Source organism: Rhinatrema bivittatum, chromosome 9 (genome assembly GCF_901001135.1).
Source record: "Rhinatrema bivittatum chromosome 9, aRhiBiv1.1, whole genome shotgun sequence".
Taxonomy (NCBI): domain Eukaryota; kingdom Metazoa; phylum Chordata; class Amphibia; order Gymnophiona; family Rhinatrematidae; genus Rhinatrema; species Rhinatrema bivittatum.
The window spans coordinates 73845938-73867065 of record NC_042623.1 but is presented as its reverse complement, the minus strand read 5'-3'; the positions used below and the strand labels follow the sequence as shown (position 1 = coordinate 73867065).

The 21128-nt window shown below is 45.9% G+C and overlaps 1 protein-coding gene across 3 annotated transcripts in view; it reads right to left on the bottom strand.

Annotated features, from left to right (window-relative positions):
* LOC115099248 (zinc finger BED domain-containing protein 4-like) overlaps positions 1 to 21128 on the bottom strand; it is a 49047-nt gene that overhangs the window by 6194 nt on the left and 21725 nt on the right. The gene's annotated exons all lie outside the window — the stretch shown is intronic.

Sequence of the window (21128 nt, the reverse complement as noted above, 5' to 3'; positions counted from 1 at the left end):
CCATTTCCTGTCCGAGGTACTTCATTTTGTTTATTTGTAAGCCTGCGATCTGGATTAGCAAGGAGAAACTACTCCCACATTTGCCTACAGGAAGTTTCATAAGCCATGCTACTCGAAATCCACAGTGTAATTCCTGAAGGTGGCACGATAAGAAAAAAAAAAGAATACATTAACATTATTATATAAACCTTGACAGGCTGAGGCAATAATCTGAGCATTAAGAAACTGTGTTGGTTTTCAGTTCACATTTTAAAACTCAGATTACATTTTTTTTTTTTAACTCCCGCTGCAGTAAGCTAATGAAATGCAAATACAGCGGGAGTTTAAAAAAAAAGAAAAGAAGGTGTATTTAGCGTAAAATGTGTGTTTGGCACAGGTGGAATGCACATTTTAAGTTGGGAAGGGGGCGGAGGTATCGCTGACAGGCCATAAATGATGGCAGCCGCTGCCATTTTGCTGGATAAATGCCAATTTATCTGGCTAACTAGAAGTGGCTGCTGGATAACCGAGTATGTATTCCAGCTATTTGGCGTGGATGACTGCTACTTAGTCAGCTACGTATTTATCTGGTTAAGTAGCTGTGAACTGCACCAGATAGCCGGAAAAGTACTGACTTATCGGGTAAGTGCCCGCTATTACCTGCTGCCAGATAGCTGGATGTCAGTACTTATCCAGGTAAGTGGCAGCAGCGCTACTTAGCTGGATAAGTACTAATTTATCAGTGGACATTTTTTAAAAAACATTTCCCTCCTGCCCCTCCCCCCCCCTTTTTTTTTTTTTTTTTAGGGATTTTAAGTGTCATTGCAGTAGCACTGGAAACTTATCTCCAGCTCTGACCCGGAGTTGTTTCCAGCACTAAACAAGGTGCGCTGGCCAGATGCAGTCTCTCTGCATTGGGCAGTACTGCTTAAGGCCCTTATTTGCAGGGATTTGCATAAGAGGGCTCAAAACAGTGCTCCCATTTAGAAACGCACATTTTCTGCATGTAAATACTCCTCGCTGCATCAGCAGTAAGTTTTGCACAAAGAAAATGCGCATTGAAGTGCAGGCAGAAAAATTATATACATTTTTTTTATCTTAAAACAAAGAAATAAGTATCAGCAATGTGTTATTTTATATTTATCGCTATACACTGGTGTTTTCCCCACTGAAAATCATGGCATGTTTTCACTAATCAAATTTAAGTTCTGATTGCTGCAAAACTTTTGACACAGTTACCCCATCATGTATTGTATTACTGTAACAAATTTAAAAATAAATCTGTCTTATGTTCTGAATGTTTCAAGTTAAAGAGAAATGAGGAATCCATTGTTGCCATCAAGGCTGGAAAAATCCCAGGCACTAGGGCACTCAGACGCCTAAAATTTTGCACCTGCTGGGGGGCAGAGGAGCTGTGGGCCGCAGGCATGAAATAATTTTTCATGTTGGGCGAGGAGCTGGGCCTGGGTGGGTTGGTAGCTACTACAAAAAGTGGGCATGGGACAGAAAAGAAGCCAGACTCAGGTACGTGAGAAACTGCCACCTCTGCAAAGTTAGAGAGGAGCTGCCATGTGCAAACCACCAAATTAAAAAAAAAAGAGTGAACTGCACAAAATCAAAGCCATTCAGTTTTTTGGGTTTTTTTTTACCCTGCCTCCTAAAAATGTGGATTAGCACCTGAATTTGCCCAAAATGTTTCTACCCCTGGTTATTCTACACAAGTTGTCCACCTCTTGCTGTGAGAACTATGATCCACAAACATCATGGAATGTCGAGCTTCCCTTCTAAGCGCTAGTACTGATCCAACTTTGAAGATAATTCATTTTAGCAAGAATTCTGTAAGCCAAAAATAATTAGGAGCTAGTTAAAAGGGTAATGTTTAAACAAGTCTGCAATCACACTATTAATCCTCGCTAATCTCCATCTCCCCAGTGAACACCTACACTTTTTGTCTACTTCTAATGACTCATAGCTCATTAGAAAGCTCATGAGCTATAGGTTTTTGAAAAATGTTGGTTTTGTTTGCATGGTTTATGTAATATGTTGGCAGAGTTAGGCATGCAATTGGTGCAGGCAGGATGAGTGCACAAAGGGATGTATATCACATTTGTGCATGCAGGCACCTGTCATCAGGATTAGCACAAGCAATAACACTAGTACGGCTGATCAAGGGACATGGTGTTGCCTTACAGCTTTAACAGTCATGCCAGCAACAACATAAATTCATGCTCCAATTAAACTTCAACCCAGGCAGTAATAAATGGAGAGGTGGATCCACACTGGAAGACCAATGGATTTGGAAAAGCTCAGTGGCTCACTGATAAGAGGACCCAGCTTGGACTCTTGGTATAAGACTGTGTTCCTTGGACAGGTCAGGCTTCGGAGGCTGCAGAGATTCACAGCTCCAGCATGGGGTGGGGGAGAAGTCAGGGCCAATGCTCTTCAGCTGAAAGCCATAAGCCAGGCACGGAGCTTGATATTACATTTATTTATTTATTTTTATGTACCGACATTAGATTTGACATATCACATCGGCTTACAGTAAATAAATGGAGCTAATAAAGACACGGCTTTCTTATTATTTCTTACAGTATAACTTAGAATCAACATTAACTGAATTAATGTAACATTAACATTGCTTGCTACTATGAACATAATCAAAGAGTATCAAAGGTGATAGGGAGAACCTAGTCTACGTGTTCCAGAAGAAGCTGCAGTGTACGACTCCTGCCTGGGGACCATCGTGGCCAGGGGCTGGGCTAAAGTAAGAGGCAGGGGACATAAAATCGTGGCATAGCAAGCCTCCTGGCACCAAATCTTAGAGGCTGGCAGGGCAACAGAGCAGGAGGAGCCTGCAGCATCATAATATATGTTTTCAAAAGTTGCAAATGTTTGTAATAAGAAAAATTGTGCAATGAAAAGCAAGTTTGCTTACCGTAAACAGTGTTTCCGTAGATAGCAGGATGAATTAGCCATGCTGCCATGGGATATGTCAATCAGGTCCGGGAGGCGGAGCTTGTCAAAGCAGAGATCAGAGCTTTGCTCTCTGCGGCTGCGCGTGTGTTCCCGCGCAGGAAAGTAACGGAATCTCCTCAGTCTGTGATTAAGCCTTAGTGTAGTCGAAGACTTGGTGACTGCCAGGGAGGAGGGTGGGTCAGCATGGCTAATTCATCCTGCTATCTACGGAAACACCATTTACGGTAAGCAAACTTTCTTTTTCCCGTCGATAGCAGGGCTGAATTAGCCATGCTGTCATGGGAGTCCCAAGCTCCCAATCACGTTGTTTTTGATATATATGTTTATACGTGATCTTTGACAGTGTGGCAGTCACCGTGGACAGGAGAATAGAGATTGCAGGATTGCTTGCCCTATCTTCGCATCCGTGGCTGCTTGTTGATCAAGGCAGTAGTGAGATGTGAAGGTATGGAGCGATGACCATGTAGCTGCCTTGCAAATGTCTATGGGTTGCACATTCCGAAGGCGTGCCAATGAGGCTGCTACTGCTCTGACTTGGTGAGCTTTCGGCTCTGAATGTAGTTGTAGTTTCTGTTTATGGTAACGGAATTTGATGCACTGTGCTATCCAGCTGGAGGCTGGCGTTTAGCCACTGGTAATCCAGGTGCCTTTGGGTCAAAGGAGAGAAAGAGTTGAGAAACACGGGAGTCTGAGTTTGTCCTTTCTTTGTAGTATGCTAAAGCTCTTTTACAATCTATTGTGTGCAGTAGTTTTTCCCTATCATTTGCATGAGGTTTAGGGAAAAAGGTGGGTAATTCCATGGTCTGATTGAGGTGGAATTGGGAAACCACTTTTGGTAGGAAGGATGGGTGAGTTCGGAGAACTACCTTTTGGTGATGAAACTGTAAATATGGAGAATAAATGGACCAAAGCCTGCAATTCACTAACTCTTCGTGCTGATGTTACTGCAACCAAGAATACCACTTTCCATGTGAGGTATTTAATATGTGCCAACTCCATGGGTTCAAATGGGGAAAGCATGAGCTGTTCCAGAACTATGTTGAGGTTCCATGGAACTGGAGGCTTAGAGAGCGGAGGACGAATGTGGGTGAGCCCCTTAATGAAGCGAGATAGTAAGGGGTGATTGGATATAGGAATATTGTTAACTGGTCTATGATATGCCCCTATGGCACTGAGATGAACTCTGATGGATGATGTTGCTAGACCAGCTGTATATAATGTATGAAGATAATCAATGAGCAACTCAGGTGAGCAGTGAAGTGCACCAGGTAGAGTAACGTTTCCGTTTATAGCTGTAATTTCTCCTTGTTGAGAGTTTCCTGGATTCTAATAAGATGAATTGTGCCGAGGTGGAAACACCCTGTTCTGTTAGAAGGAGCCTCTCAATCTCCACGCTGTCAAGTAGAGAGATGAGTGTAGCGGGTGTAGGAGCGTCCCTTGATCTTGGCAGAGAAGATCCTGGCGATTCGGTAATCGAATTGGATCCATGATGGATAGCTGGAGAAGGAAACTGGACCACGGTTGCCTCGGCCAAGCCGGGGCTATGAGTATCAGTTGAGCTTTGTGTGCTTTACATTTCTGAATTGTCCTTGTTATGAGTGGTATGGGAGAAAAGGCGTATAGGAGGCCTGTCGTCCACGGGATGAGGAAGGCATCTTGAGCGATCCTGAATTTGCTTGGTCTTATCAAGTAGAATTTGGGAATTTGAGCATTGATCTCTGTTGCAAAGAGATCTATTGAAGGTGTCCCCCACTGCATGAATATGTTTTGGGTTATTTCTGTGTTGAGTACCCATTCGTGAGGATGAAAGATGCGGCTTAGCTTGTCCGCTCTTGTGTTTGCAACTCCTGGTAGGTAAGTTGCTTGGAGATGTATGCAATTTCGGTGAGCATGTTCGAAGATTGTCAAGGTCTCCTTGCAAAGGGACCATGAACCGGACCCTCCTTGTTTGTTGATGTAAAACATTGCGGCTTGGTTGTCTGTGTAGATCATGACCCTGCATCATTTCAGGTGGTCTTGGAACACTCGTAATGCATTGCGAATCGCTCTGAGTTCCAATAAATTTATTTGCTGGTTCTGTTCCGAGATTGTCCATAACCCTTGTGTTTCGTAAATCTCGAAGTGTGCAGCCCAGCCCTTGCAAGACGCATCTGTGGTTAATACTGCGTTGTGAGGAGGGGAACTGAACAATGCTCCCCTGGATAGGGTGGAGTTTAGGAGCCACCATGTTAAATCTTTCCTCATTTCGGCGGTCAATGATAACATCTGTGTCAATGGTTGCGAGTGTTGTTTCCATTGACATTTCAAGCCCCATTGCAGGCGTCTCATGTGTAGCCTGGTGTTGGGAACCATGAAATTCGCCGCTGCCATGTGGCCGAGGACAACTAAAACCTGTCTCGCTGAAGGTCTCTGAGTATGGTTCAAGGTATGTAACAGAAGACGGAATTGTGATATTCTGTCACTTGGTAGGTATGCCCTGTTGCACGTAGTGTCAGGGATGCTCCTATGAACTGTAACCGTTGTGTTGGTTGTAGGTGGGATTTCTGAAAATTGATCACCAATCCTAATTCTTGCAAGCATTGTATCACTCGATGGAGGTGCTCGAGTAAGACGTTTGGAGTTGGGGCGATTATGAGCCAATCGTCTAGAAATGGGAAGATGGTTATACCTTGCTGTCTTGAGATGAGCCAACACCACTACCATGCATTTGGTGAACACCCTGGGTGCAGCCGATAGTCCAAAGGGGAGAACTTTGTACTGGTAGTGTTGATGCCTGTAGCGAAAGCATAGGTAACGCCACGAGGATGGATGGATTGGAATGTGTGTGTAAGCATCCTTCAGGTCGATGGAACACATCCAATCGTTGGTTTGAATCAGAAGAAGGATTGATTTCAATGCTACCATTTTGAATTTCTCTTTGGTGAAAAATTTGTTCAATTCCCTTAGGTCTAGGGTGGGGCGAAGGCCACCCGACTTCTTGGGTATGAGGAAGTATGGGGAATAAAATCCTACTGATTGGGTCCCTGGGTAAATTTGTTGAATTGCCTACGCACAATAAAGCTCTGGAATTTGTTGCCAGAGGATGTGGTTAGTGCAGTTAGTGTAGCTGGGTTCAAAAAAGGTTTGGATAAGTTCTTTGAGGAGTCATATTAATTAACTTAAGTAGGCTATGTGAGGATGGAGGTTTTCTGTTTATTTTCTGGTGGTTTAGGGAGTTGAGAGGTTGGGGTTAGTGTTCTGGTGGTATGCGAGGTTTTTATTTTATTTTAGATTTAGTTTATAATGAGACTGACTTAGTATTTTATCGTTTAAATTTTTAAGTATAATTTTTTATTGAATGACTGTAAAATCAGATAAGTTTTATTACAATTATTAGTTTGATTTTGCTACTGCAATTTCGCCAATTGTAAACCGGCTTGACATGTACTTGAAAGTCGGTATATAAAGTTGTATAAATAAATAAATAAATAAATAAATAAGTCCATTAATGGCTATTAATCAATTTTACTTAGGGAATAGCCACTGCTATTAATTGCATCAGTAGCATGGGATCTTCTTAGTGTTTGGGTAATTGCCAGGTTCTTGTGGCCTGGTTTTGGCCTCTGTTGGAAACAGGATGCTGGGCTTGATGGACCCTTGGTCTGACCCAGCATGGCAATTTCTTATGTTCTTATGTTTGCGAAGCAAAGCAATTTCCTCCCCCAGTTGTGGTTGGAAGTTGTGAATCTTGAAAGTGGAAAGATGAGGTAATATGGGTTTTGTGACAAATTGGAGTTGGTAGCCGTGACGTACTATCTCCAAAACCCATTGATCGGATATTATTCCTCTCCAGGCTGTCAGGCAGGAATGAATCCTGCTGGGTGGTGCTTGATGTTGTGGTGGTGGCTGAGTAACTAAAAAGATGAAGTCGCTTTCACTGTAGTAGCCAGTTGTTGTGCCTGCTGTCTCTGATTACGTGGTTTACCTCCACGTTGATTTGAGGTATTCTGTTGTGGAGCAGGATGCTAGTACGCAGGTTAAGTCTGTGTACGAAAGGACTGGTAAGATCTGTAGGGTCTCCGGGCATAGGACTGCCTACAAGTAGATCCAATATATAACGATGTGTGGTTGAATAGTTAGGATGTGATGTTAATGATTGTACTTGCTAGAGCTTCTTCCTTTAGTTTACCCACGGTGTCCTGAAATCGTTCTCCGAACAGGTTATCTCCTGTACATGGGAGGTTCGTTAGTTTCTCGTGCAAATCTTCACGTATGGAACTTGATCGTAACCATGCTAGTCTGCGGGCTGTGATGGCTGTTGCCGATGCCCTAGACGATGTTTCATATGCTTCGTAGATTGACCTCAAAAGGTGACGAGAATACTCTTCCATGTCATGAAGAGGTGGAGGTATCTGATCCGCAGTCGAGGAAAGCATACCTTTTATATCTTGTATGCACTCATATAGGTATTGTACCATGTAGAATTGATGGTGCATAATTCGGGCATTCAACATTGAGTTATGGTATATTTTCCTGCCAAACTCATCCAAATATTTGTTGCCTTTGCCTGGTGGGTATGAGGAATGTGACTTTGTTTTCTTAAATCTTTGCATCGCCGACTCTACTACAATTGAAGCATGAGGTAATTGTGGTACAGAGTACGGTGATGTTTTCCTCATACTGAATTTTATGTCTGTTTTCCTGGAAACTGCTGCAATTGCGTAAGGTGTTTCCCAGGACTTTTGTAAGACTGAATGCAGGAGCTCTTGTGGTGAAGAGATGTTGGTTCCCCTGGAGTGTCAAACATTTTTAGGAGATCAAGGGTTTTTGACCTAGGGTCTGTCTCTTTTTGGACCTCTAGATGCAGTATTGTTCCCAATTTTTCCAGAAATTTTGGGTATGTGAGGTCTTCTGGAGGGGAATATGGCTCCTGCGGTTGTTCCTTCGGATCCGATGGGAATCCCGTAGATGATTTTATTATTTGGCACTTTTATATACAGATATTCATATAACAAGTTACAAATCACCTCGGTTGTTTGTGGTGAAGGAGAATCAAATAATGTATCTCGTTTATAATTTGGTGAAGCTGGTCGGTTTGTTATGGGAGAAGTTGGAGGCTCCACTGACTGTTCTCTATTAGTCTGCGTCTTATGTTCCAGAGAACTAGCAGCAGCAATATTAATCATTTTGAATGATGACTGAAGAGTTTCATAAAACTCTGCTAAGGATTGGGACAATTGATAAAATGCCTCTTTTGTACGAGGGGGCATTACTGTACGATCATCTGATTCTTGTGACCCACCTGCTTTAGGGTGCATTGGTGTGTTCTGAGGTAAGGTAGTGTATACTTTATGGTCTTTCCGTTTTTCATCGCATATGGATGTCCCTCGAATCCTCTGAAGCTGTAGAAGCGGTAGAGGAAGCAACCTGTATTACCTCTCTGTGAGAGAAGGTATTTGAAGTTGGTATATGAGATGATTTAGAAGTCGAAGGGCTTACTTCCCATGTTGCACTCCTCTTTGTCGATTTTTTGTGGTGGGAGTGTCGTGAGTGCTTATGATAGTGTGACGAGTCTGTATGACTTCTCCGTGAAGACGGTGATAGTTTTCTACGTTTTTTTTGTAAACTCTGTCGAATTATCTCTCGAAGAAAGGGAAGTACCGGAACGAGGTGAGGTTATTGATGGAGAGGCTGAAGAAGACCTGTGAGAGGGTCCACGTCTTTGTTTCAACTCATTTTGTAATACATGAGATAGGTGCTCATGTGTCTTATAAGCGGATTTGGATTTATGCGCGGATCTAGACTTGTGTGCATATCTTTCTGTTTCTGTACGTGCAAGAGTGATATCCGTGCGCATAGATATGGATGGCGCCGGGCGCACAGGTGGTGTCGGCGCCATGTTTGCAGATGTTGACGGCGCCGTGCGCATAGGGTTTCCTTTGGTTGTGCGCACAGACTGCTTTAGTGCCTTGCGCGCCAATGTTTTCGGCGCCCTATGCGCAGAAATCTTCTGCGCCGTGCGCGCAGGGTCCTTCAGCGCCATGCACATAGAACTGTTGTGCGTAGATAATTCTTCAGGCGCCGAAGTGTTATGTGCCGACAATTTTGTATGCGCATAAGGCGCCTTAGGCACAGAAGTTTTCGGCGCCGAGATTTTTGGCGCCAATGTGTCCTGCGCCGGCGAGTTTGGCACTATGGATTTCTGAAAATCCGATGGCCTTTGTCGGCTTGTCATTTCCTTACCTCCAAGATTGGAGGACTGAGGATCCCACGATGATGCCCTCTTTTTTGAGGGAGCTGATAAAATCGCAGGGCCAGCCGATAAATGAGCCTCCGATGGCTCTGGTGAGGCAAAAAGTTCCTGAAGTCTGTAGGCCCTTTGCTTCAGTGCCCTTGGTGACATCCTCGAGCAAAATTCACAATCTTCCCGATTGTGATCTGGTCCTAGGCATCGGTAACATCGGTCATCACCATCCGTGACCGACATTACCTTGCCACAATTACAGGGCTTAAACCCAGATTTTGACATGTTTTGATTTATTAATGCTGAGGAGAAGAATAGCTCTGTGCACGGAAAGAACAGACTGAGGAGATTCCGTTACTTTCCTGCGCAGGAACACGCGCGCAGCTGCAGAGAGCAAAGCTCTGATCTCTGCATTGACAAACTCCGCCTCCTGGACCTGACTGACAGATCCCATGACAGCATGGCTAATTCAGCCCTGCTATCGACGGGGAAAAAGCTGTCATCTAACAGAGAAAAGAAAATCAAGTATTTTTAATGCTAGTGATTTTTTAACGAGATGCATGCAACGCAGCTTGGCTGGTGGCTATCCAGTAAACTAGATCAGTCTTTAAATATCAAACCCTGGTGCGATGAGTACCGTATTTTTCGGACTATAAGGCGCACCGGATTATAAGGCGCATTATCAATGAGCGCCTGCTAAGGCGTCCAGGTTCATATATAAGCCGCACCGGATTATAAGGCGCAGCAGTGGCGTAGCGAGGGGTGGGCGGCCGCCAAGAAAAAAATCGCGTTTAAACACGCTGATGCTCCTCCTCCTTCCTGTCTGTGCGTCCCTGGAAGTAAACGTTGCCAGAGCCGCGTGGGCAGGAAGGAGGGGAAGCATCAGCGCGTGCAGACGTGGAGCAGCACTTGCGTTTACGGACCGCTGCGAATCTCAAGTCGCAGAGGCCCGAGAAGAAGAGGAGGCCGGTGGCAGGGCCACTGCAGAGCCCATCCTGCGGCGACCCGCGAAGAGAAGGCCTAGAGGTGAGTGAGAGCCTGTGCTTGAGCAAGACAGCATGTGGGAGTGAGAGACTGAGTGTATGAATGACTGTATGAGACACAGCATGTGACAGTGAGAGCCAGTGTGTGTGTGTGTGAGAGAGAGAAATGCATGTGAGAATGAGAACCTGTGTGTTTGAGGGAAGAAGATGGAGAGAAAAGAAACAGAAAAAAAGACAATATAAAAGGAGTGGCAGCAGAAAAATTCATATATAAGGCGCACCGGATTATAAGGCGCACTTCAGATTTCTGAGAAAATCGTAGGTTTTTATGTGCGCCTTATAGTCATAAAAATACGGTACCTTTCACGACTCATATCATGATAGAACACTTTACAAGTCTGTGGAGCTTGGCTATTACAAAAAAATTTCACAGCTCTGGAGGAAAAATCAAATCTTTGGCACACGCCATAAACTAACTAACCATTGCCACTGCAGAACCAGACTTGCATATCCCCTTTTGGCTATGTGAAAAAGAAAGAAGAGAGCTTGCCTTTGCCCTAGGTTAGATTCATTCTGGTAGCAGAGACTGGCAATATAAATCTCAAGCAAACAACGACATGGATGGAAATTCACTTCGAGTTACTGTGCAGTTCTCATTTAGGGCAAGATGGGCTTCACACATCAAACTAATATGAAGGAATTCTATTTCAGCCTTTCCATGATGAGTGGAGAATGACCCATACAAGGTGAGGACAACTCTGCACTACTTTAATGATGCTCAAAAAGTTAGTTCCCTCCATTCACCCTGTTTATCCTTCCAGCACATGCATTCCAGAAATCTATTAAGCGAGATTCAACTACCACACACAGCCATCCTCCTACCCTTCTCACCCAAAGGAAAAACAAGAGGTAGAGCGGTGTCAGACTACTCAAATGGAAATGTACAATACAGGAAGAAAAAAAATAACAAGGACCTGGTTCAGGACACATGAAATAGATGTCTTCAGTTAAAATCAAAGAGAACAGAAATAGTGGAGCATACAAATGTCTGTCATTCTGTGACTTATTAGTTTGCCTTCCTTTCAGCTTTATTAATTAACAAAATGTGAATTTTCAAGAGTTTGCTGCTGGATTTGGAGTCTAAAAAATAAACTAATTTTCTGGAGCACCTAACATGTGGTGCCTGCCTGGAAGAGAAAGGAGCTGGCCATCTGGGTAGGTCCCCCGGGCTGCACAAAACAGGACAGAGGTATAAAGGAAGGTGGTGGTGGTGGGTTGAGAGAGAGAAAAGGAGAGCAAAGACAGTAACAGCACCCCCTCCCCCCAAAAAGAAAACAAAATGAGCAAATAAAATAAAAAATATTGGAGAAATTACTTACCTGATAATTTCGTTTTTTCTTAGTGTAGACAGATGGATTCAGAACCAATGGGTATAGTGTACTCCTGATAGCAGTTGGAGACGGATCAGATTTCAATCTGACGTCAGCCCTAGTACATATACCCCTGCAGGAAGTGGAGCTCTTCAGTATTCTTCTCGAAAAGCATTGTGGATATATGTGTGACTGACTAATTTTAATAACTTCATAACTTGAATAACTTTATTAACTTTATGACTTGGTTAACTTGATTAAATTGAACTGGTTGAATTGGCTATAATTGGAGACCGCCAGTGCCCTCCACCGGGAAACGTCAACACCCAGTAGGATGGGTGTCCTAGGTGAAGGAAGCATGGCTTACCCTTGAATCACTTGCTCCCGGGGATGTCCCCCGAGAATTCCATGAGTAATGGCAGCCAAGGGTGGGATGCTGAGTCCATCTGTCTACACTAGGGAAAACGAAATTATCAGGTAAGTAATTTCTCCATTTCCTAGCATGTAGCAGATGGACTCAGGACCAATGGGATGTATAAAAGCTACTCCCGAACCGGGTGGGAGGCTGCCCGTGACCCACTTAGTACTGCCCTTGCGAATGCTGTGTCCTCCCGAGCCTGAACATCCAAGCGGTAAAACCTGGAGAAGGTGTGGATGGAGGACCATGTCACCACCCTGCAGATCTCGGCGGGCGACAGCATCTTGGTTTCCGCCCAGGACACTGCCTGGGCTCTAGTAGAGTGGGCCTTGACTTGTAGGAGCGGCGGCTTGCCTGCTTCTATGTAGGCCGCCTTGATGGCTTCTTTAATCCAGCGAGCAATGGTTGCTCGCGAGGCCGCTTCCCCTTGCTTCTTCCCACTGTGAAGGACGAATAGGTGGTCCATTTTTTGTACGGGTTCCGACATTTCCAGGTATCTGGATAGGAGTCTGCCGATGTTGAGGTGGCGAAGACTTCAAGCCTCTTCCGAGTTCTTATGTTCATCTGGCGATGGTAGCGAGATGGTTTGGTTGAGGTGGAAGGGAGATACCACTTTGGGGAGGAACGAGGGAAACGTGCGTAACTGGATGGTTCCCGGGGTGAGCCTGAGAAACGGCTCACGGCAGGACAGTGCTTGTAGCTCGGATATGCGCCGGGCTGAACACACTGCCAGAAGGAAGGCTGCCTTCAATGTTAATAGTCGGAGAAACAAGCCGCATAAAGGTCTGAATGAGGCTCCTACTAAGAAATCTAGGACCAGGTTGAGGTTCCAAAGAGGTACCGGCCACTTTAGGGGTGGTCGGATGTGCTCGACTCCTTTCAGGAAGTGGGAAACATCTGGGTGAGAGGCTATGCTGTCGCTCTTGGTTCTGTAGCATGATAATGCGGCCACCTGTACCTTGATGGAATTGAGGGACAATCCCTTCTATAGGCCGCTCTATAGGAATTCCAAGATCGCAGGAATTTTGACTGAGCATGTTATGATGTTGTGGTCCTCGCACCAGGCTTCGAATACTCCCCAAATCCTAATGTATGTTAGAGATGTGGAGAAATTGCGTGCTCGGAGTAGAGTGTCAATTACCGCTCCAGAGTATCCGCTCTTCCTCAGGCGAGTCCTCTCAATGGCCAGACTGTAAGAGAGAATCAAGCTGGATCCTCGTGGAGGATCGGCCCTTGTCGGAGCAGGTCTCTATGTGGAGGTAGTGGCAGGGGGGTCCCTGTCAGTAGTTTTCGCATGTCTGCGTACCACGGTCTTCCTGGCCATGGTACGCAGACATCTTGTGAATGATTGCGCCCAATAGAGGCCATGGTGGGAAGGCGTATAACAGAGTCTCCTGTGGCCAGGTCTGTACCAGGGTATCGATTTCCTTGGACTGAGGTTCCCGCCTGTGGCTGAAGAAACTGGGTACTTGGGTGTTGGACCGGTTTGTCAGAAGGTCTATGGTCGGTGTTCCCCAATGGTTCACTATCAGTTGGAACGCCGCGGGTGACAGCATCCATTCTCCTGGGTCTAGACTTTCTCTGCTGAGATAATCCGCCGTGATGTTGTCTTTCCCGGCGATGTGGACGGCAGAGATCTCCTGGAGATTTGCTTCCGCCCACGCCATTAGGGGGTCTATTTCCAGAGACACCTGTTGGCTTCTGGTTCCTCCCTGACGGTTGATGTAGGCCACTGTTGTGGCGTTGTCCGACATTACTCTGTCTCGGAGTCTGTGGCCGAACCATAGGTAGGCTAGTCTGACAGCCCAGGCTTCTAGGCGATTGATGTTCCATCCCGACTCTTCTGTGTTCCACTGCCCTTGGGCGGTTAGCTCTTCGCAGTGTGCTCCCCATCCTCGTAGGCTGGCATCCGTGGTGAGCAGGATCCAGGTCTGTGAGGATAGCCTTGTTCCCTGGGTTAAGTGGCCGTCCTGTAGCCACCATCTTAGTTGTGTCCGAACTCTGCCCGGGAGCTGTAGAGGTGTGGTTCTGGGACAATGGATTCCAGCGCGATAGAAGTGAGCGGTGTAGGGGCCTCATGTGGGCTCGTGCCCATGGCACCTCTTCCAGTGTGGATGCCATGAGACAGAGGACTTGAAGGTAATCCTATGCTGTGGGGCGAGGTTGGCTCAGTAGGGTTTGCAATTGATTCATCAGTTTTGATCTCCTTGTCGGTGTCAGGATGACCTTGTCTTGTTTGGTGTTGAATCGGACTCCTAAGTATTCTAGGGACTGGGAGGGCTGCAGACAGCTTTTGTTTGTGTTGACCACCCATCCGAGGTTATCCAGTAGAGTTTTGACTCTGTGGCTGCCCGGTAACTTTCTCTGGGGATTTCGCCCTGATCAGCCAATCGTCCAGGTAAGGATGTACGAGGAGGATTCCTTCCTTCCTCAGTGTTGCCGCCACCACCACTATGATCTTGGTGAACGTCCAGGGTGCTGTGGCTAACCTGAAGGGTAGTGCCCGGAACCGGTAGTGCCGGCCCAGGAATTTGAAGCGCAGAAAGCGCTGATGTTCTTGCGGGATCGGGATGTGTAGGTAGGCTTCCGACAGATCCAGGGATGTGAGAAACTCTCCCGGTTGAATCGCCCTTATTAGAGAGCGTAGGGTTTCCATGCGGAAGCGGGGGATCTTCAGGTGACGATTAACCGACTTGAGGTCCAGGATGGGTCTGAACGTTCCCTCTTTCTTGGGGACGATAAAATAAATGGAATAATGCCCAGTATTTATTTGTTGTGGAGGCACTGGGGTTATGGTCTCTAGGGCTAGTAATCTGGTCAGTGTAGCTTCCACTGCCGCCCTCTTGGAGGGGTCGTGGCAGGGGTAATTCCAAGAACTTGTCCGGAGGGGTTCGGAGGAAATCCAGGTAGTATCCCTCCTGAATGATGGTTAGGACCCACTTGCCCGAAGTTATCTCGACCCATCTTTGGTAGAATAGGGCGAGTCTGCCCCCTATGGCTTCTTCCTTTGGATGGGTCGGCTGATTCTCATTGTGGGGTGCGGCTGGGGCCTGGTCCCGAGCTGGTTCCCCTTTTGTTGTGCTTGTTCCAAAAGGACTGGTTCTTGCCTGTAGGACGAGGCGCTTGATAAGTGTTTCTGTACGGGTTGAAGCGCTGTGAACTTCTGCCCCTGGAAGATCGGGGGAAAGGTCGCTGGTTTCTCTTATTCCTGTCCTCCGGCAGCCACGGCAGCGGGGACTTGCCCCATTTGTTAGCGAGTTTCTCTAGTTCGCTCTCGAACAGGAGGGATCCCTTGAAGGGCATCCTTGTGAGTCTCGTTTTGGAAGATGCGTCGGCCGACCAGCTTCGGAGCCAGAGTTGCCTCCTGGCTGCCACAGCTGATGACACTCCTCTTGCTGCTGTGCGCACGAGATCGGAAGCAGCGTCCGCGAGGAATAATACCGCTGGTTCCATGGCTTCCCCAGGAGTGTTGCTCCTGGTCTGAGATAGGCAGGCACGTGTCACCACGGCGCAGCAGGCCGCTATCTGTAGACATAGCAGCGATGTCAAATGACTGTTTGAGGATGGATTCCAGACATCTGTCTTGAGCATCTTTGAGTGCTGCACCTCCTTCCACTGGGATGGTAGTGCGCTTTGATACTGCGCAGACCATGGCATCCACTTTTGGGCATGTCAGAAGGTCTTTGGCCGCCGGGTCCAGAGGGTACATGGCTGCCAGAGCCCATCCCCCTTTGAATGTAGACTCTAGTGCAACCCATTCCAGGTTGATTAGCTGTTGGATGGCTTGTAAGAGGGGGAAATGGCAGGAGGTCTGATGGAGGTCTAGCAGGGAGTTCGTCTTAGGTTCCCCCGAGGCACTTGTGCCCGGGATAGCCAGCTCCTTCAGGCTGTGGGTGACCAGGTCTGGAAGCTCGTCCTTGGTGAAGAAGCGCCGCATGGTCCGGTGAGGCTCTGTCCCCGGAGGGAGTTCCCCCTCCTCCAGGGGCTCTGATTCCTTCTCAGAGTTGTCCGTGTCCCCGTAAATGGGGCTTCTGGGCGGTGGATTCACATCTCTGGGCCCGGGGCGTAAAGGTCCTCTGGTGGAGGCTGTGGCCGTGTTGCCGGGGGCTCCGACTGCATGTGAACGAAGGTGTGCAGACCTTTGAAGAATTCCCCCCAGGAGATAGACGCTGGGTCCAAGCTAAGAGGCGCTGCGTCCCTGGGGGGTCCCGATTGAGGAGGGGACCTGCTGTGGTTCACTAGGTCCAGGGTACTGATTGAGGAGCTAGACCCCAGTCCCGACTGGTGCTGGCCCTGGGCTGGAACCCCCAGGGCCTCCTCGCACTGGATACACAGGGCGTTGGCCTCTTCGTTTTGTGCGGCCCTGATGTGGCATGCTGGGCAAAGACCCTGAGCCTTGAGCTCCTCTTCCGGTGGTGCCATGGATGTAGGCACGTAAAAGCTGTTATGCGCTCCGGGGCGTCAAAGATGTGTGCGTGAATTGTGTGCGCTCAGGATGTGCACGCTGGTGTGCGCACAAGTCGCAGTTATGTGCTCGGCCCAGTAAGCTCGTGATATGCGCGTATCTTGTGCGCCCGGTACTTATGCGTGCAATATTGTGCGCACAGGTAAATTTGTGCGCACGGATTGAGACGGCGGACAGGGCGGCAAACAGGGCAAAAATGGCGACGGTGACCACGCGGGCAATATGGCAACCACCTCGGAGGGTTTCCACGTGGGAAGACCCTTGGACCTAACCGGGGCCTAGCCCTGCTAGGGCGGATCAACCAGGTGGCACTGGTCCCGGCCGGCGACCTGTGTGACTCCTCGAGCTTCGGAGACTGGAGCCTTTAAAGAAGATTTCTACCTTACCTGGTCTTCGGCGCTTCCCGGTTTCGTTCCGGGCAGTCTCCGGCTGCGGGGGGGAGAGGGCAAATACCTTCACCGCCGCGCTCTAGGTTGCACCTGCTGCCTCTCAGCCGCACCCGAAATCGGGGGCTAAGTCTTGCATAGGGTCGGCCGCCGGACCGAAGCTTACTTCCGAGGGACCATGGAAATCACCTCAGGAATTCTCAACCGGGGGCGGGACCTGAGGGTTTCACCGCAGGAGAGCGGGGCTCGTCTGTAGAAGGTAAGATTTCTTCTTATTTTGGGTTTTCTCCATTGAATTTGCTCTAACGCTAGAGAGCGTGCAGGTAGTCCCTAACTGCTATGGAGACGGAAAATACTGAAGAGCTGCCCTTCCTGCAGGGGTATATGTACTAGGGCTGACGTCAGATTGAAATCTGATCCATCTCCAACTGCTATCAGGAGTACACTATACCCATTGGTCCTGAGTCCATCTGCTACACGCTAGGAAAATATATATTTGGCTGACACGAGTTTCAAAAATATTTTTCCCCTCTTACTGATAATTTTTCTGAAAGTTTACTTAAAAAAAAAATGAAAAGCTCCAAAAGGAAAAGCTTTGCTAACGTACACACTACTTTCATTAATGGCTCCGTCAGAAAGTTGATTTAGTTTTCTTCCATCCCATCCGACAGCTGCCACTGGCAAGCTAGGAAGAGTTCTGAAGAATTTTTCAGAAAAGATCCTCAAAAAAGTGAAAAGCCCTTCCCTTCATCGTTGCTCAGTTGCCACCAGTTCTTTCAAGATTCTGCTAGGTGAGAGAACAACAGCTTTTGTTCAATAGCAAAACTGGCACCTCTTGCTACTAATACTGCTCTCTTTTCTTAAAAAAAAAAAACAAACCCAAAAAAACAGGAATGTAACAAGAGACTTAAATATCAAACGAAAAACCAGTCACAATAGAAAACCACAAGAAGAAAAAAATAAATGTCTCAAACATTAGCCCACAATAAAGAAAAGTTTAGCAAAATAGGTGAACTAAAAAAAAACAAACCCACAGAACTAAAGAAAGAGCAATAGTACGAGTATATATTCTTGCATACAAAAACAGATGTACAATTTAACCATTACTGGGAGTGGAAGACAATATAGTCAGCGTTTGGGAGTCAATAAATGTCCGCAGCTGTTCCGGGGCAAAAACCCCTTCACACATTGTACTTGATCACAAGTTAACGTGGATATCTTAATAAAAACGAGGCACCCAAAGAGCAAGTGTAAGAGCTAAAAACCCTTTATGCCATTCCAGAGTTACTCTTAGGCACCTCAGGGTGAATTCTTACTACTTGACCAAAAGAACAACATTCATAAGTCTAAAGTATAACTGCATAACAAGCTTAAATCCTGTTCTATAAGGAAGATACTAGCAAAGTAGTACACTCAAATTTCAAAATTAGAAATTTCAAAAAAATTTGTCAAATTAAGCACATCTATTGAGCTTGAGCTTTCTGGGTTTTCAAAAAAAAAGAGAAATTGAAGGTAAAAAGAAACATACTGCTCGCTCTCCATCCTAAAGGCGCTACTAGCTATACACAGCTACATGTAAGAGAGACAGTCCCTGCTCCATGGAGCTTACAATCTAATCAAGACAAATATATATATAACAAAGAGTCTTTAGATGCGACTCTTAGGACCAGACATATTTCTGGTAAAACAAAAGTAAAATCAGGCTAGAAAGCCTGCAAGTCAGTTTAGAAACAGAGAAACCTGACAGAAAAAAAACAAACCATACAGCTTATTGTTTGCCCATCCACACCAATTAATTCAGCTTTACAATTTCCACCACTCCCTCAAGAGATCCCCTTTGTTTATCCCACGCGAATTAAGATATTTTACTGGTCTCCTCCACGTTCACTGGGAGGCTGTTCCATTCATCCCCTACGCTCTCTGTAAAGAAATATTTCCTTACATCAGTGGTTCTCAACCTTTTCTCAGCCGGGACACACCTGACATATGGTTCTCACATACGTGACACACTGAACATGTGACCATCATCAGGCTAAATGTAAACAAACACTCTGCATTCCACAGGAACCCCCTGGACCCCCAACAATGGGTGCAGAGCAGAACTAGGACACTCCCCGTTCAATTTACCATACCAAAAAAGATATTTCTGATGACATCTCAATAACAGCAACATAAACACTCTCTCCTACCAGGTGCAATAGCCCTCTTTATGAAAAACAGTAATTTACCACCAATGCACATTCTATTGAGAAAACACAACAAATAATATTGCTACAAATGCCTACATGCTAGTAAAATACTTCACCTCAGTCACACATAGAATCAACCTTCACCAAGTACAGAAAGACCACAAATTACAAATATGGAAACAGAAACTGGAATGGAAACTCAAAAAAGCCACTCTGCATTCTGTGCAAAACAAAAATATAGCACCTATCAGACTTCCAGGATCTGAAATAAGTTACACCTGCAATATGGAACTCAAACAGTAACAACCCTACCTATGAAAAGGCAGCACTGCAAAAATTACACCAGGCCCTAAACACCAATACACCTCCTATTAGGAAAACAGAACAAGCCAAGCTGCTATAGATCCCTACCAAGAAACTACAAGCTCGCAGAACACCCTTAGCTGGGTGACACACACAGAACACAGACAGACTTACAGAATAAAGTGACCATAAAGCTAATGTTTTTGTATTGTTTTACTGCATACAGAGTTTGGCTTCTTGCTGTTTCCAGTTCAGTTTTTGTCTCCACATTTCTATTTATACATTCCCCGAGAAATATAAAATAATTCTAAAACTAGAATATAATAAATGTTTAAAAACAACTAATAAATGGAACATCCAATCATTAAAAATTTCAAAATTATTAACAATTCTCCAAACACCAATAAAATATTTCTAACAGCAGACACATCACATAATACCTAATAATTAAAATGGCGGTCAATCAAGAAAGATAAACTTAAAAAGCCACCTTTACTTACCCTCTCCAGTAACTCTTCTACTCCTTTCCCTTGTAGGCCAATAGCATATAGGGTACCAGAAGCAGGAAGGGCTGCTGAAGCTCTGTCCTCACACTCTTCTTCCTTAGGGCCCATGACTAGTCTATCTCACACACACACACACACACACACGTCACCTGCCTGACCAAGCTCCCTCTCTCTCTCACACAGACCAGTCACCTGCCTGACCAAGCTCCCTCTCTCTCTCACACAGACCAGTCACCTGCCTGACCAATCTCCCTGTCTCTCTCACACAGACCAGTCACCTGCCTGACGAATCTCCCTCTCTCTCTCTCTCACACAGACCAGTCACCTGCCTGACCAATCTCCCTCTCTCTCACACAGACCAGTCACCTGCCTGACCAATCTCCCTCTCTCTCACACAGACCAGTCACCTGCCTGACCAATCTCCCTTTCTCTCTCTCTCACACACACCAGTCACCTGCCTGACCAATCTCCCTTTCTCTCACACACACCAGTCACCTGCCTGACCAATCTCTCTCTCTCACACATACGTCACCTGCCTGACCAATCTCTCTCTCTCACACACACATACGTCACCTGCCTGACCAATCTCTCTCTCACACACACATACGTCACCTGCCTGACCAATCTCTCTCTCTCACACACACATACGTCACCTGCCTGACCAATCTCTTTCTCTCACACACACACCTGTGACTTTCCTGAGCAGTCTCTTGCTCTCACACACACATTCTCTCATACACTTACACACATGTTGACTCACTCTCTGTCTCACTCATCCCCACCCATAGCAGCTAAAGCACAAGGTAGCAGATATGCTGCTATTAAAATTAGTGTCCTTCTGCAACAGCAGACACACGTCACGGAGAATATAAAGACAGATATAAAAATTTTACAAGAGTCCACTGGAGGCCTTGCCCGTGAATACTCAAACATCTCACGAAGACTGGAGGCAGTTGAAAATTTTTTTGAGACATCTGAATATAAGATTTCTGAACTTTCCAAAGATTTTGGGCGAATTACCCCTGATTACATTGAAAAGATATTTTGTAGAGGTTCTAAAGATCCCAGAAGAAAAAATACCTTCAGTAAAGAAAATTAGCTTTCTAGTGCAGAGAGCAGTAAATATACAAAAGATGGGAGAAATAAAACCTGATTTCCTTAATTTGACCCAAAATCTGGAAAATTCAGAATTAGAGGTAGGAGTTAGAGCTGTTTTATTTGTTTCATACTATTCTGAACAAGATTTTGCCCTCATAATGAAGGCATACTTTAAAAATTTGAATGCTTTATTTCATAGGCAAACTATTCGATTGTACCCGAATCTATCAAG